Source organism: Pithys albifrons, chromosome 5 (assembly GCF_047495875.1).
Source record: "Pithys albifrons albifrons isolate INPA30051 chromosome 5, PitAlb_v1, whole genome shotgun sequence".
NCBI lineage: Eukaryota > Metazoa > Chordata > Aves > Passeriformes > Thamnophilidae > Pithys > Pithys albifrons.
The window spans coordinates 70765523-70783632 of record NC_092462.1 but is presented as its reverse complement, the minus strand read 5'-3'; positions in this window follow the sequence as shown (position 1 = coordinate 70783632).

Genomic DNA, 18110 nt, shown 5'->3' with positions numbered 1-18110 from the left:
GGCAGGTCCGGTCACAAAAGGCACAGCGGAACGTCTCCCTGGGTGACATTGGCAAGGAAAGGTTCTTTCTGCATTGTCTTTTCTCCTCAAGACTGACTCTCCGTGCATTCTCAAAGGAAGCAGCAGCGTTGTGAATGGTGTGTCTCCCTGAATCCCGATTGGAGGCCAGAGTGGACCATCGGTGGCAGTCAATATGGCCAAGGCTGAGGTGTTGTTTCAGGGAGTCCTTGTATCTCTTCTTCGGGGCTCCTCTCTTGCGGCAGCCAGTGGCGAGTTCACCATAGAGCACAATCTTTGGGAGGCAGTGGGTGATCCTCCATCCTGGAGACGTGCCCTGCCCAGCACAGCTGCGTTCTCATCAGCGTGGCCTCGATACTGCTGACCCCTGCCTGTTCAAGAACAGACACATTGGTCACGTAATCAGACCAGTGGATGTTTAGGATTGAACGGAGGCAGCACTGATGGAAGCGTTCGAGAAGCCGCAGGTGGTGGCGATAGATGACCCAGGATTCAGACCCATATAAAAGAGCAGACAGTACAATGGCTCTGTAGACACTGATCTTTGTACTTTTCTTCAGGTGTTTATTGGACCACACTCTTTTATGGAGTTTTCCGAAGGCTCTGTATGCCTTTGCTAGCCTGTTGTCTATGTCTTTGTCAATCTTACCGTCTGAGGAAATGATACTTCCCAGATAGGTGAACTGCTGGACTGACTTAAGCTCTGAATTGCCTATGGTGATGTGAGGATGATGGAAGACTTCTTGAGGTGCAAGTTGGTAGAGAACTTCCGTCTTCTTCAGGCTGACTTCCAGCCCAAAAAGCTCAGCAGCCTCTGCAAAGCAGGATGTTAAGCGCTGCAGAGCTGCTTCTGTGTGAGCAACAAGGGCGGCATCATCAGCAAAAAGCAGCTCATGGACAAGGTGATTCAGGGTCTTGGTGTGGGCCTTCAGTCACCTTAGGTTGAATAGGCTTCCATTGGTACGATATTGGATGTAGATGCCGTTTTCTTCATCAAGGTCTGCTGTGGCTCTTTGGAGCATCATGCTGAAGAAGATTGTGAATAGAGTTAGTGCAAGAACGCAACCTTGTTTCACACCATTGGTTATTGGAAAGGGCTCAGAGAGTGCATCGCCATATCTGACTTGTCCACGCTGATCCTCATGTAGCAGGATGATCATTTTGAGGAACTTGGAGGGACATCCTAAACGTTCCAAGATCTGCCACAGGCCTTTTCTGCTCACAGTTCGAAAGCTTTGGTGAGGTCAACGAAGGTTACATAGAGACCTTTGTTCTGTTCCCTACACTTCTCTTGCAGTTGTCTGAGAACAAACACCATGTCTGTGGTGCTCCAGTTGGCTCTGAAACCACACTGGCTTTCAGGTAGAAGATCTTCTGCAATAGTGGGTACTAATCTGTTCAGAAGTATTCTTGCAAGGATTTTACCAGCAATGGAGAGCAAAGTAATACCTCGGTAATTTGAGCAGTCTGATTTTTCTCCTTTCTTCTTGTACAGGGTGATAATGACTGCATCACGGAGATCTGGTGGTAGTTCCCCTTGTTCCCAACAACGCACAACAAGCTCGTGGAATTTGGCATGGAGTGCTTGACCTCCATGCTTCCAGATTTCAGGTGGAATTCCATCAACCCCAGCTGCCTTGCCAGTTTTCACCTGTTGTATGGCCTTGAGTATCTCTCCCATAGTAGGGGCTGCATCCAATTCATGTTTCACCGGTTGTTGTGTAATGTGCTGAATTGCTGAGCCTTGGACTACACGGTTGGCACTGAAGAGAGTCTGAAAGTGCTCAGACCATCGGTTCAGGGTGGAGGTTTTATCTGTTAGAAGCAGCTGACCATCTGCACTGAGTAGGGGGCTTTGAACCTGGTGTGTGGGTCTGTACACTGCTTTCAGGGCCTCATAGAATCCTCTTTGGTCACCCAAATCTGCGCATAGTTGTGTCTTTTCTGCCAGGTCGAGCCACCATTTGTTCTGGATGTCTCGAAGTTTCTGTTGGAGCTTACTGCATGCAAGACGAAAGGAGGCTTTTTTTATATGACAAGATGGCTGAGCAAGGTGTGCTTGGTGAGCAGTTCTCTTCTTCTTCAGCAATTCCTGGATCTCTTGATTGTTCTCATCAAACCAGTCTTTGTTTTTCTTGGAGGAGAACTCTAGGGACTTTTCAGAGGACTGCAGGATGCAACTTTTAATATGCTGCCAAAGCGTTTCAGGAGAGGGATCTATGGGATTATCTTTAAGTCTAGTTTGAAGGTTTCCCTGGAAGCTGTCTCTCACTGTGGCTGTTTGAAGATTGCTGACTTGGAGCCTCCTCCTCGGAATGCCGCCTCTCTTAGGTTTGGGCTTGAAGTGGAGGTTAAGTTTGCAGCGCACAAGGCGGTGGTCTGTCTGACATTCTGCACTCGGCATCACTCGAGTATGACGGACATCACTGACATTTCTCTGTTGTACTAAGATATAGTCAATGAGGTGCCAGTGCTTGGATCGAGGATGCATCCAGGTTGTCTTCAGGCTGTCTTTCTGCTGAAAGACAGTGTTGGCGATGGTGAGCTGCCGTTCTGCGCAAAACTCTAGCAGGAGGCATCCGTTGTTGTTGCAGTTTCCAACGCCATGCTTGCCCAGGACTCCTTTCCAGGCTTCAGAATTCTTACCTACTCTGGCGTTGAAGTCACCAAGGATTATGATCTTATCATCTGCAGGAACATTTTGGGTGAGGCGGCGCAGGTCTGTGTAGAATTTGTCTTTTTACGCTGAGTCGGCTTGGAGAGTTGGGGCATATACGCTAAAAAGAACAACATGTTGCTTGTTGTGTAGAGGGAGGCGTAAGGACATAATGCGATCGGAATGACCTGTCGGCAGATTTTCAAGTTTGGAGGCAATGGAGTTTTTAATCATGAAGCCAACTCCTGAAAGGTGTCTTTCAGTTTTGGGTTTGCCTGACCAGTAGAGTGTGTAGCCAGCACCATGTTCTTTAAGGCTGCCTTCCTCATGAAGACGAACTTCACTGAGAGCAGCAATGTCAATGTTGAGCCGTGACAGTTCGTGGGCAATTAGAGCAGAACGACACTCAGGACGCCCACTGTCCCCAGTATCAAGCATGGTTCTGATGTTCCAACATGCGAGTGTTAGTTTGAGCACAACTTTGCAGGCAGGTGTATGCCTTTGAAATCTCTTTGTTTTTGTTTGACCGCATGGAAGATGCCGGTTGGCCACGGTTATCCAACTGGGTGTGGAGATGAGCTTTGTTTAGGTCACCTTTGCTAGGCCCCTCTCCGTGTGGAGCAAGCAGTGCTGTCCCTAGAAAAGGCTGCTTGGTCATTCAGGATGCTGTCACAAGAGACTGTCATCTCCGGGGTCAAGTCTCTAATGACCCATATCCTGAACCGACTGCATGCAGGGTTGGGTCTGCGGCTTCCAGCTGCTTCCTATCACCTGCCGTTTTCGACCCTCACCTGTCATTACAGGGCTTTGCAATGTGGGTGAACCCTTCAAGCCTGTGCAATGGATTTTTTAGGTGAGGCACAGCGTGCGCAGAACTGGCCCCACCCTTTACTCCCCAGGTTCATCTGCCACAGCCTAGCGAGCTTGGACGGTGACAGCGAATACCTCAGGACGTAGGTTTGGTTAGAGTGCCCTTCTCTTAGATGGATGGCCTTACAGGGCTAAACGAGCTCCATCTGCCCGGGTTTGGGGTTGGAGTTGTCCTTCTCCTAGGATGGTTGCCAGATGGCTAGCGAGCCCATCCTGCCCGTGGACACACTTTGTCTGACCCTTCAGCTGAGACCTGTCTGGCATGGGAGACCCTACCGGCGGCACAAACCACCTCCAGCATAGCTCTCAACCTCATGAGGGCACGCAAGCTTCTCCCCCGTGACAAGGGGGTGTCCCTGGAGAAGAGTATTAGTAGTGCTGAATGAAAATAAAGAAGCACACAAACACTGTCCTCTTCTTCCTTAAGCAGTGCCATGGCTCAGTATTTCTAAATAGCCTGACATTTCTATGGTGCCTCACAAACAGGGGGTCAGATTTCAGCTTGGCACCAACTAGAGTCTCAGTATCAGCACTGGAAGCCCTTAAGGGTGAAGTCCCAAGGGTGGACACTGAAATGGTACCCACAGACTGCCAGCCCAAGGCTGACCCTTTCAGATTCATCATGGATTGGATTTCTTCAGGAAGCGAGATGCTGCTGAAGACCTGTGGTCATCTTCATCTAAATACTGGTGTTTTTTCCTTTTCTGTGTGATCTGAAGCAAGCCTGGCTCTGTCACACATCAGAGGCTTGTTGGAGCTAACTCATTTTATTCAGTGAATATTGACAGAAACGCTTCAGCAACTCCAGGTCTCAGAGAAAAGCTTGACATTTGATGGGATTTTGTAGCAGTTCACTGGGCTGCAGCCACACAAGTCCCACTGCCTTTCTCCCCCCTGGAGACAGGGGCAGCCGAGCACAGCGATCCCAATTGTTGGAAACACGGGTGTCAGTCCTGGGGCTGCCCCACGGTGCTGGGAAATGTCACGTCCTGGAGACCTGCTCTTCCAGTTGATCAGGTTGCACTGCTGGTCACAAGGAATGGAGCAGACGTGAGGAAGGGAGGGGGGCTCACAAAAGGAAAACAACAGTTTGGGGAAAATTCTGCTCTCAGAGGCCCTGCACAGGGTTTTCCTGGTGTTGCAGCAGGATACAGAATCCTGCAGACCCTCTGCCATCCGAGAATAAGAGGGAGCAAAATGGAATGTAAGTTCCTTGAAAACTATATTCCAGAGAAGCCTTTGGTTGTTGCTTGTCCCCCTGCCGGAAGGAATTGAGTTTGGCTGTTAATTCTTTCACAGAATCATGAAATGTTTTGGGTTGGGAGAGACCTTAAAGATCATCTAGTTCCAACCTGAATTCTTTGCCCTGAAGGAGAGTCCTCTGAATAACAATGAATCCCTGTGTGAAAAATAAACTCAAGTCTCCTTCCCTGGAGGTCAAGGTGGTTTTTAAGGTTGTAGGATTGTGGGGTACAGCTCAACATGAGTTAAGCTGAAAGCTGATGCAATGTTGATGTCTAAGGGCCAGAGATGCAGTGGTGGAAATAGGCACCTTCCCTTTGACCCCAGCATCCCTGAAACACTTTTGTTCCTCTATCTCTGCATGATTAGGCATGGAGCAATGTCTTGGGTTTTTTATCCCTGTAGGGTTTAAGAAAGCCATAATTCTGAGAATCTGCATCAGAAAACAAAGGAGTGGTTCAGAGTGGGAGCACTCATAAGGCACATCCAAGAGGAAAGTCTCAACCTAGTTAAATCTAGCTCAGCCTACAACAGACCAGGTCTGGTCCAGTGTCTCTACAGAGGTCACAAACACATGGGAAAAGCTCCTTCATCACTGAAAGCAGTAGATCCAGCTGTTTCCATCTTGTCTTTGTCCTCCATCATTTTCATCATCAGCTATTTCATGGGGAGATCATTTGAACAACTGCAGGACCACTGGGCTGGGCTGTCCTGGACTCTGTGGTCCTGGAGCAGGAACTGGTGACTTTCATTAGCCCCAGCTGACAAACTTCTCCCTCTAGCAGTCTTCTTCCCCTAGTTTCAGTGATGTTCACCTACCTTCTCTGGGGACACATGTATAAAATCACAAAATAAAGCTCAGTTGCTTCACAAACACATCTCTTCAACGTCTTTGCACTAGAATTGCTCTTTCTTTCAGGTACTGTGGTATTGATGAAGAGTAGAAGTTCTGTCCACTGTTTCTCTGGAGGCTTAACAACCCCACAATAAAATAAAAATACAGAACTGTCTCATAGCAGGATTTATCCTACTCTTAAAGAAAAAAAGAATTTTGCTCAAATTGAACTATTTTTATCAAGAAATCACCTTTCTCCTTGCAAAAATAACTGACAACAAAAGAAGTATCCAGATTCTTTCTAAAGTGAAGAGTTTTCTCAGAGGTTTCTAATTTTGCTGAAATCTTGCTGACCCAGCAATGTCACTGTGCAAAGTTCTGCAGGACCAAGTTAATGTTCTACTGAAAGTCTTTACTTCAGGATTAGTTCTTGAATGTCTACAAAATGTAGACAAATGTCTAAACTAAATCCACAGGGGCTAATCCTCATTTCCCATACTTAAATTTGGAATGGCAGTGAAGACACTGCACTTGCAGCACTTGAGACCTTGGGATCTCTGTGAGAGATTCTTAAAAGCACTAAATCACCTTTCAGTAAATATACCTATTTGTGCATTCCTAACATTATTTTGTAGATATTTTTCGTTGCCCAGAGAAGCTGTGGCTGCCCCATCCCTGGAAGTGTTGGATGGGGCTTGGAGCAACCTGGTCTAGTGACAAGTGTCCCTGGCCATGGAAGAGAGTTGGAACTGAATGGTCGCTAAGTTCCCTTCCAACCCTAACCATTCCATGAATCCGTGATTTTCCCCTGCGTTGTAACAGCCACAAACACCACTAGATGTCACAATTGCTTCGCTTTTTGACAGCTCTCCCAGGGCTGCTTCGTGAGCAGCCCTGGCTCGAGAAGAACGTTTGCAGGTTTAACTGAGTAGCAAAATACAAAAGCCATGCAACTAAGCAAGATTTTGTCCTCAGGAAGTGCAAGGTGCTTTAGGATAGATCTTTCTCGAGCAAAAAAGTCGTATGTGTCTTAAATCTTCTGGGTTTGGGCACAAAAAGACTCTGCAGTTTGTTCAACATGAAGGAAACTAATGTTCATGACTTCCCTGACTCTTTGAAGGTACAGTAGAAAACTGGGGAAAAAAGGTTTGAAGTGCGACACAAAAAACTGTGCTGAAGGCAGGAAAGCAAAGTGACCACAAGATATTACTTTTGCCTTTATACTGATAGTTTTGGTGCTGGAAATAACTTTGCTGTACTGTCTCTAGTTGTAATGTATGGTATTTGTGCTGGCACTGTGGTTTTTGATGCTTGATGTTCCTGGGACACAAGAACACCCACCCACCTTTCTACTGAAATAGTAAAGAAATAGCAATAAAATCAACTGAATACAATTAGGCCAAACTTGGGGTGTTTTCTGTTGAAGCAGCTAATTATAGTGCCAATCTGCTACAGAGGCTGCTGCATCTCTGCCCTATTTTAGCAGCTTGTGGCAGAGATGCAAAGGATTGGAAGGTGAAGGAGCGAGCACAGTCGCTTCTGCCCATGTGAAGGCCAGGGAAGAACATTCTTCCTCTGTTCCCAGGGTAATATGATTTCTGTCTCCTGTGATGTCACCTGTAGGAACCTGTTAAACCTCAGGACTACAGCACTGAGATTATCACAAAAGAAAAATACACCGGTTTTGGAGGAAGGTTCAAAATAATTCTCTCCCACAGGCTTTCACAGAGAGTTTTTCTTTCTCCCCTAAAAACACTGTAGTCAGTGCACCAGCCTGTGCCATCATTATGCACACGCAAATAATAGCAAAGCTGAAGATAATTAATTCATTTATTCACTCTTTCATGACCAGTAATTGCCCCTGTGGACTCCTTTTTCACTCCAATGACAACAGTCATTACAAACAAAACTAAAACTGAATTCCTGTGAAATTGCTATTAAAACATTCCCTGAGGGTTAAAACCACAAACAAATAAAAAAAAAAAAAAAAAGTTAAAAAAATAAGAAGGCAAAAGTGATTGATTGCCCAAACAACAGCACCTTACAGATAGCAGTGACTATGTTGGTGGGGTGTTCTCACAGTGCTGAATTAGCACAACAGACATCAGCCTTGCACAGCTTCAGCTTTCCAGGATTTCCACAGCATCACATCTGCATCCCTGCCCAGAGCCACTGCCTGTGTCATCTCACAGCAGTGAGCTCTGGGCTGCTTTTTATTGAGAGAGAGATTTTTACTTTCAGAGAACCCAGGCCTGAGGAGAATTCATTCCTCTTGCTGTCTCCACACAGAGCAGGGAAGTTCCTTCATGTCCACTAGGACAAAACTTCCAGGCATCTTCTTCCTAGCCCAGTGCTGGTGAATTTTCATGCACACCAGAGGTACACAGCTCAGACCACGGCCCAGACAACATTGCCACCCATATACATCTTCTGTAAGTTGTCCACATCACTCCTCACATGCCATCTAGCCTGGTGTACACACCAAGATGGTTCTTCAGGCTTGACTCCTCTGGCTGCTTCTATTCTGCATCCAGGGCAAGGATTAAACAAAGGAAAAACCTGGTTTAACTTCATCTCTAAAATGAAGTGGGAGAGTCCAGGAACTTAAATTCTTCAGCTACATTCATTCATATGCCACTCCTTTTCTAAAAGCTGAGTGCCTTTAACAGGAAAACAAATTGAAAATCCTGGGAAAATAAATGGCACTTTTACCTTGAATGAGCTTTGGATCAGAACTGTGGTGGCTACTAGAAGAAACCCACTGGACACTCTCCCATCCTTGACTCTCTCTCCTCCCTGAGAGATGTCCCACCACAGGGCATCAGAAGCACACAGGCAGAGACTGCTTCTCCTGAGTGAGGGGCATTTTTCAGCTCAGTGAGTTTCTGCTTGGTTACACCGCTTCAGTGGGCACTGCAGAGGATCATCAGCTGTCTGCTCTCACACTCCACTGAAACATGCTGTGACATCTACCTACAAAGAGAAATATTTGCAGCATTGAAATTCACTGCGATTATTCACAAGTTTAGAATAAAACAAGCCCAAGTCCTGAAGGAGACTCCACAGTGAAACACCACTCATCATACACATGTGGGTGACAAAATATTATTTTGATTGGATTTACTTGTGCAGTAATAAGAAAATCATACCTTGTGTGGTGATATACACAAAGACCTTTGGAAGGTAAGTTTTTAAAAGGCTGATTTCTCAGTCATTTACATTATCCTTATAACCAAATTAGGGAAATATTGTATAAAGGAGAACTAGAGTTGCAATCTGATCTCACATAGTCATCTTAAAAGTCTTAATGAGTTAAAGATGACAAGTAAATTCTAACATGTGAAAAGGCACATGGAGCCACAAAGGGGACCTGGAATGCATCATCTGAGAGTGCAAGAGGGCAGAGCCACCAAGGGTCCTACCTGCAGGGACCAAGTCATCTACTCACTGGATACCCATCCAACACCTCTATTCCCTGGAAAAATGCCGTTATAGTCCATCTCCTGTGCAATTTCCTGTTGCCTTTGAGCTTAGGCTGGTGTCCCCTTGTCATCTCCACTGGCCTTCTCTGCTTCTTCCATGCTGGAGGGGACTGCAGAGCAGGAGGTGGCCCATGGGCTAGAAGATGGATCACAGGAGAGTAAGTGGCTCTCCACTGATGAATTGTAATGTGAACCCAGAGTGCCACAAAGGTGTCTGAATTGTCTTGGTTCATCATCAAGCCATCACCCATCTCAAGCCTGAACAGATAGTTCCCACCCCGTTTGTGTCCACTCCCCTGATTTGCTCAACTTACCTGTCACAAGATTATTTAGTAGAGGGATTTTAGTCAAATTCCTGTTCTGCACTTTAAAGCAGTGCTTTGTCAGTCTGACTTCATATGCAGCCTAAAACCAACTGAAGCCACTAAGTCTATGCATGCTGACCTGCTTTGCTAAATGATCATCACTGTTAGACTCAATGACACTTTTCTTTGAGAAAATACCAAATCACAGCTCACCCAAGCCTGGTGCCAACTCCCCTTTGTGACTGGAAGGAAGAGAAACTCAGCCTATAATTTGGAAAGGAAAGGGGAAAGGGAACATTTTTTCCTGCCCCTACCCTCAATATGTAGCCCAGCTTTTCTTAAGTCAATCTAGCAAATCCTAGAAGAAACATTAATAATTGTAGCTATAGATTTAGCCCCTGTTCTGCCTCATGTCAGCCTGGAGAAGCACAGTGTGAGACGCAGGGAGGCTTCCTCCCTCCGTTGTACTGCCCAAGCTGTGCCAATTGGACCAGCCCATCCTCAGGGCAAGGAGGGATGTAGCTGGACCAGAGATACCCCAGGTGATCATCTTCAAGACACCAAAGGCTTGTTGTGTATTTTGCCTCCGCTGAGTGGACTGACCTCCCCAAGCAATTGCATATGTTTGTCTGGAGAGCCATTGTCTATTTCCAGAAAAACAGGATGGTTTCAAACCATCTGTTTATCAGCAGGGGTGACAACTAATACTGCCAGGTGAAAACTGAGAGCCCTCATCTCTTTTGTATTCTTGGAATGGTAATGCAGAAAAAAAGAACCCCATGGCTGGTCAGGCTTGGCCATAACCCAAAAATACTCTTTAGCAACCTGGCTGTTGGCACCTGAGTGCATTAAATCAGATCATTGTGGCTGAGATGAAGGCAATGACAGGGTTGATATGGTGGCCAGCACTGGATGCAGGGCTGACTGGCTGCCTGTCCATCTCCTACACAGTCATGTCTCACCACCCATCTGATGGAGAGATAAATAACATAAATTTGAGTGTGTTGCCCTTCATCTCACTCTGCAAAAACCAGCTGTCCTGTTTCTCCCATGCCCTGGCTGCTTCCCAGAAAGCATCCCCCACTCCCACACAGGTTTCATGGAACTTCTCAGCACATGAATCTCCATATCCTCCTCCTGAGTGCACCTCAGTGTAGAACAAGACCAATAAATGTGTCACATCAGGGATTTTTCTATATTTCACTTATATTTTTATAACTGCATTTCATTCAAAATTTCAAAACATCTTCCTTCTATGTCTGGATCCATCTGAAGCTGACATGGATTTCTAGTTCACAAGTTTCACCTGCCTCACTGGAGGAGTTCCTGCTTCAAGTGGAGGTGAGGAAATGTGGATTGTCACCCTCTGATCAGTGGAAGCCTTTTACTAGATTGCACTTTCCTAGCAAATAAGCAACAGCTTGTACCAACATGAAGAACTCTGTATACTTGACTAGATCTAAAAAAATCTCTCTGCATCCTTCATTAAATATTCAAAATTCAGGAAAATTTTGTATTCATCCTTTTCACTTCAACCCATCTCACCTAAAATTGCGTTTTCTGCTTTAAGTAATGCACCACTTTGCTAAAATGTGATCATTTTATCTGATGCTGATAGTCCGGTAGGCAGGCAGGAATGTGGGCTGCCTTCATCTGGGGTTAGGCACTCCCAGGATTTGATGGATCCTGCCTAAAATACATGGGGTGAACCCATTTGGCTCTTGCCATAGGGCTTCATGTTTGCTCAAACTCGTGACTTTTGAGTGAAAAGTTACGTGAGACAAATCCTATTACTGATGTGGTAAAACTAGGAATAAGTTGCTCCTGGTCCTGTTCTCGCCATCTGTTTGATCAGCTAAATGGGTGCAGAGATAGATCAATAGAGAAATAAATGTATTATAGCAGACAATATTTGTCCATGCTTGCTCAGCCATCTGGCTAAATAGCAATATTGATCCTGTAAACAATGACATCCCTAAAATACCTAACTTACTCCTCAAGCAGTAAATATAGGCCTTAGGGCATGAATTTCTCCATTGAATTTTTCTTGGGAAAGGCAGCCACCCACCACAGAGTAACAGCATCATGTGGACCTTCTCTTTCACACTGATTGTATCTTATATATTTCTCTTAAATTGGTCAAATGAAGACTAGAAAGGTGTCTAACTTGTCTCATTTACTGAATATCGGTTTGGAACTTTCAGTATTATTTAATCCAGAAATGTTGAAGTTTTCTAAGCATTGACCACACAAAGCTTATTTGTTCCTTTATAACCAAAATGTTCCCAACCTGGATGATTGAAATAAGCTACAAGAGCTCACATTAAACAATTACTGAATCCACCACTTTTGTGAGGCTGAGTGTAACAGCTGTGTTAAGACACAGCACACTTACAGAAATGGCATATGAGCCCCCATGTGAGATGCTCCCATCAAAGCTGAGAATAAAATAAAGGCCTTGGGCCACGTCAGTCCTGATCCAGAGGGATTCAATGGCAGCCAGAAATTCAGTGAGGGTCTCCGTGGGGCTGTGGGCACCAGGGCTCTCTCACTCTCACCAGGAAGGGAGAGCAAGGGCTGCCTCATGCCAGACCTAACTGTTTCCAGATGGTTCCAGATGTTTCCATGGTTGTTGGGGGTGCCAGGATGCCCCTTTGTGATAGAGGTGCTTTTCAGGGTGCTTTGTGACATGGGGGCAATGCTGTGCCCAGAGGTTATTATGACCCCAGGGGGTTTTCAGGGGCACAGAACCCTGGGGCATCCTCTCCCAGAAGAGCCTCTCTTTCAGGAGGCAGCAGGTCCCAGGGGCATTTGTGGCAGAGGACAAGAGAGATGCCCAAGAAGGAGAAGAAACCCCAAATCCCAGACAACCAAGAGGCTGCCGAGACTGTGGAGGAGGCAAAGTGTGAGGGATGGGGCAGGAGGGAGAGCCTGGTGGTGGGATGGGGCCAAGGCAGCTGCCTCCAGCCCCTGCCTCCTTCTCTTTCCCACAGATGGACCTCAGGCAGCCACAGGAAGATCAGCACTGCCCAGCTCATCCTCCCAAGGTACAAGAGGTGCCAAAGGGAAGACCTGATCCCTTCTCATGCGAGCAGGTGCCAGCAGCAGGGGCACAGAGCTGGGTCTCTGCCCCACACAGCCCCTGCTGCCCCCCCAGCCCCTCACCCATCCCACTGGCAGCCCATGCCCTCGGCAGGCAGCAGACAGGGGCAGTGCTGGCAGCGCCAGAGACCAAGAAGGACACCTTGGCCAAGGAGAAGGGACAGAGAGAACTCTGCAGAATCCAGGAGCTGCGCGCCGGGGAAGCCCACAGGGAACAAGAGCTTTCTGAGGGGGAATTCCACGGACACCCAGAGCTGCCCCCAGGGGAAGAGAGCAGCAACCGAAGGCCATCAAATGTGAGCTGGTATCGCGTCACCATCCGCACTATCTGGGTCAACCCCCAGTACGTGGAGCTCTTCCGGAACTTCCAAACAGTTTCCCAGGACAGGGTAGAGGCAACAGCTCCTTCTGACTCATGCGAGCAGGTGCCAGCAGCAAGCTCACAGAGCCAGGCGTCTATGCTACACAGCTCCTACTCCTGTTCCAGTACCTCATCCAGTTGCTCGTCCACCCTGCTGTCATCCCAGACCCTCAGCGAGCAGCAGGATCTCCACAGGCTCCAACCCTCCTGTTTCAGGCAGGCTCTGCAGACCCTGTGCAGGCTGTGCTGGTGCTCCTGTATAGCAGCACAGTCAGAGGATTAGTACCTTCTGCCAGTCTCAAATTTAAGTCAGTTTATTTATTGTTAACAAATATATTTCACAGAATCATAGAATCATAGAATTGATTGGGTTGGAAAAGACCTCCAAGATCATCGAGTCCAACCCTTGGTCCAACTCCAGTCCATTTACTAGATCATGGCACTCAGTGCCACGTCCAATCTGTGTTTAAAAATCTCTAGGGATGGTGAATCCACCACCTCTCTGGGCAGCCCATTCCAATGCCTGATTATTCTCTCTGTAAAGATTTTTTTCTGATATCCAACTTAAATTTCCCCTGGCAGAGCTTAAGCCCGTGCCCCCTTGTCCTATTGCTGAGTGCCTGGGAGAAGAGACCAGCCCCCACCTGACTAGAACTTCCCTTCAGGTAGTTATAGACAGTGATGAGGTCACCTCTGAGCCTCCTCTTCTCCAGGCTAAACAGTCCCAGCTCCCTCAGCCTCTCCCCATAGGGCTTGTGCTCCAGTCCCTTCACCAGCCTTGTTGCTCTTCTCTGGACTCGCTCCAGCACCTCAATATCCTTTCTGAACTGAGGGGCCCAGAACTGAACACAGTACTCAAGGTGTGGCCTCACCAATGCAGAGTACAGGGGAAGGATCACTTCCCTGGTCCTGCTGGCCACGCTATTTTTGATACAGGACAGGATCCCATTGGCCTTCTTGGCCACCTGGGCACACTGTTGGCTCATGTTGAGCTTCCTGTCAATTAGTACTCCAAGGTCCCTTTCTGCCTGGCTGCTTTCCAGCCACTCTGTGCCCAGCCTGTAGTGCTGCAGGGGGTTGTTGTGGCCAAAGTGCAGGACCCGGCACTTGGCCTTATTGAACTTCATCCCATTGGAATCAGTCCATCCCTCAAGTCTATCCAGATCCCTCTGCAGAGCCCTCCTGCCTTCCAGCAGGTCGACACTCCCTCCCAGCTTGGTGTCATCAGCAAATTTGCTGATGATGGACTCAATCCCCTCATCTAAATCATCAATAAAGATGTTAAACAGGACTGGACCCAACACAGACCCCTGGGGAACACCACTAGTGACCGGCTGCCAGCTGGACACAGCCCCGTTCACCAGCACTCTCTGGGCCTGACCCTCCAGTCAGCTCTTAATCCAGGAGAGGGTACACTTGTCCAGGCCATGGGCTACCAGCTTTTCCAGGAGTATATTATGGGAGACAGTGTCAAAGGCCTTGTTGAAGTTCAGATAGACCACATCCACAGCCTTCCCCTCATCCACCAGGTGGGTCACCTGACCGTAAAAAGAGATCAGGTTGGTCAGACAGGACCTGCCCCTCCTAAACCCATGCTGGCTGGGTCTAATCCCTTGTCCACCCTGAAGGTGCTGTGTGATTGCACTCAGGATGAACTGCTCCATAACCCTGCCAGGCACAGAGGTCAGGCTGACAGGCCTGTAGTTGCCAGGGTGCTGCTTGCAGCCAGCCCTTTTTGTGGATTGGGGTGACATTGGCCAACCTCCAATCATCTGGGACCTCCCCAGAGAGCCAGGACTGTTGGAAGATGATGGAGAGCGGTTTGGCAAGCTCTCCTGCCAGCTCCCTCATCACCCTGGGATGGATCCCATCTGGTCCCATAGACTTGTTAGGATCCAGCTGGCTCAGTAAGTCAGTAACTATTTCCTCCTGGAATACAGGAGGGCTATTCAGCTCCCTCTCCCTGTCTATCAGCTCCAGAGGCCAGTTGTCTTGAGGACCACCTGTCTTACTGGTGAAAACTGAGGCAAAGTAGGTGTTAAGTACCTCAGCCTTCTCCTCAACTTCCTTAACTATATTTCCCTCCAAGTCCAACACAGAATGGAGGTTTTCCTTGCCCCTCCTTTTGTTATTAATGTATTTATAAAAGGACTTTTTGTTATCCCTAACTGAAATAGCCAAATTTACTTCAAATTCCACTTTTCTTTCCCTAATTTTTTCCTGCATGACCTAGCTCTATCTGTAAATTCTTCATAAGTAGCCAGCCCTTTTTTCCATAGTCTGTAAACTTTCTTTTTATCCCTGATTTCTTGCAGAATCTCCCTATTTAACCAAGCTGGCCGTCTTCCCCTCTGGCTGGCCTTTCGGCACACTGGGACAGCCTGTTGCTGTGCATTCAGAATTTCCTTCTTAAAACATGTTCAATCCTCCTGGACCCCCTTGCCTTTAAGGGTTGTTTCCCAGGGTATGCTCTGAATCAGTTTTTTGAATACGCCAAAATCTGCTCTCCGAAAGTCCAAGGTAGAGGTTTTAATGGTGGCTCTCCTTACATCCCTGAGGACTGAAAATTCTATTATTTCATGGTCACTATGCCCCAGGCAGCCTCCAACCACTACATCATCTACCAGCCCCTCTCTGTTTGTAAACAGTAGGTCTAGCAGGGCCTTCCCCCTGGTAGGCTCATTTACCAGTTGAAGGAAATTGTCCTCTATACACTCCAGGAACCTCCTTGACTGCCTCTTCTCTGCAGTATGAAGCTCCCAGCAGATATCTGGCAGGTTAAAGTCACCCACAAGAACAAGGGCTGGAGACTTTCAGACATCCGCCAGCTGCTTGTAGAACAATTCATCTCCTTCATCATCCTGATTGGGTGGTCTGTAACAGACACCCACAAGGGTGTCAGCCTTGTTGGCCTTCCCCCTGATTCTGGCCCACAGGCACTCAACCCTGTCACTGCTGACCTCAAATTCAACTGAGTCAAGAGACTCTCTAACATATAAAGCCACCCCTCCACCTCTCCTTCCCTGCCTGTCCTTTCTGAAGAGCTTGTAGCCCCCCATAGCAGCACTCCAGTCATGTGATTCATCCCACCACGTTTCTGTGACAGCAACTATGTCATAGTTTTCCTGCTGCACTATGGCTTCCAGCTCCTCTTGTTTGTTTCCCATACTGCGTGCATTGGTGTACATGCACTTCAGCTGGGCCATTGATTTCATTCTCAACTCGGGCTCTATGCCCTTAGGCTTATCTCTGGAGAATTGTCATTGTCCCTCTCTACAGCTGAGATGGGCCTGTGTCAAGTTGTGAAGAGGAAAACCCACCTGTTTTTCCTGGTGTAAATCTAATATCTGAGCCTTAAAAATCATGGATGTTCTAGAGATGATGAAGAGAAAGCAGTCAATAACATCTCCCATATGCCAGGTCAGCAGGGAATATCACACCCAACTTCCTTTATTTCAAAATGACATTTCTTTACCTAAAGTGACCAGAATTCTGGACACCAGTCAGAGAATATTGTTCTTGGCATCGTGGGTGACAGTAATTGGCCACCGAGCCAGGACTTGACACTGACAAGTTATTCTTTAAGGAACCTCACGACGCTCCTGCCTGGAAGCTTAAAAATGTGTCCATCAGACTTTCACAAAAAAAACATCCTACCTATTCTATCTTTTTTTTACTGGACCCAAAACTGATTTAATTGAAGAACAGCAAAAGGAAAGAAATTGCCCAGGCAGGATAGATTTAAAAATACCAGACCTGTGAGTAATGTTTTGATGTGATTGTGACTAACATACGTGGCAAAACCTTGCTGACACCTTCAACTACACTATCCTAGGAGCAGAGAAGATTTTTCTATAACTGAGGGTGATCACTCTGCTAAAAGTTTCTTGCTGACTTGCTTTAAAAGCAGTAAAAAGCTCTTGGGCAGCCTTGTTGCTGAGGCAACAGTGTTGGTCAGGCAGAGCATCATCCGAGAAGTGGAAATGAAGCCTGTCAGGCACTGTGGGCATCAGATGCACCAACACACCAACCAAACCTGTCCCACAGGATGCTGTCCCTGCTGAGAGGGTGAAGCAGCCAAGCTGGGGAGTGCACAGCTGCCTGCTCTCCTGGATAACCAGGATAGATAACACACGCCCTATACAACAAACCTATGGATTAAACATCAATTTTTTAACAGTCTTCAGCAGTTCTTCCATCCTGGAGAAAAGGGCTGCTGTGGGGGGGTGGGGGATGGAGGAGACTCTTCGTGGCATCCCAGTTCTGTTATCAAGGATGAAAATCCTGCTGCAGGAGCTTCCTTACAAGCAGGGCCTCATGGAATAGAAATTACAGAAGGGCAGCTCCTCGAGCAGCTCCCAAAGAGCAGACAGGGGGGTGATAGTGGCCTTGGGCTGCTGGGGAGCCTCCTGCCTAGGAGAGCCCAGGGGGGAGGCTGGAGTGAGAGAACACTTGCAAAGGGTGTAGATGGCCAGGGCTGGTCACATTAGCAAACCCACAGGGAAAACATAGAGCCTAAGCAAAAACACATGTCAGCACATGTTGCTTGAACTCTCAAACAAAGATGAAAGAACATTTTCATATATGATAAACCACAACCACAAGAGCTTTCTGCTCCCAGCTGACCTTCAGAGAAACCTGCAAGTAACCTGTCAAAAAAGTGGTGGTCTGCAGCAAAGTGGCTGAGCTTTCCCAAGATGCTCATACTGTGGATGGTAACCCAAAGCCACATGACCATCTCAGTAAAGGGAAACTGTGAATATCTGCTCACTCTTCTACCACACAGGATTTTTGTACATTAGTTATGAGCTATTGGATTTGACTCTTCACTGATCTGGTCCAGCCCTCACTAAGCTACATACAAAAGTAAAAGAGAATGATAATCTCCCCTGAAAAAAGAACACCCATTTAAGGGTTAGAGGAAGGCAGGACTTTTTTTTCCAGCAAGAAATTAAGATAGCAAGAAAAGCATTCCAGTGTACCATCTAGATTTACAGAGGGGTTTTTCAATTTAATTTGTCATTGCTAAATACATTACTTTGGGATTAAACTCTATGGGTTATTAAATACTGATTACAAGAAGACAATGTACTGTGGTAGGCAAATTACCTGCAAGTTACTGAAATTAAGGCTTTGAAAATGTTTTATGGGAATTAATGTTTAATTAGTGCTTTTGATCTATAAGGCATTCCAGTAACAGCCTCAGTAAAAGATTAAAAAACCTGGGAGACATGTGTAA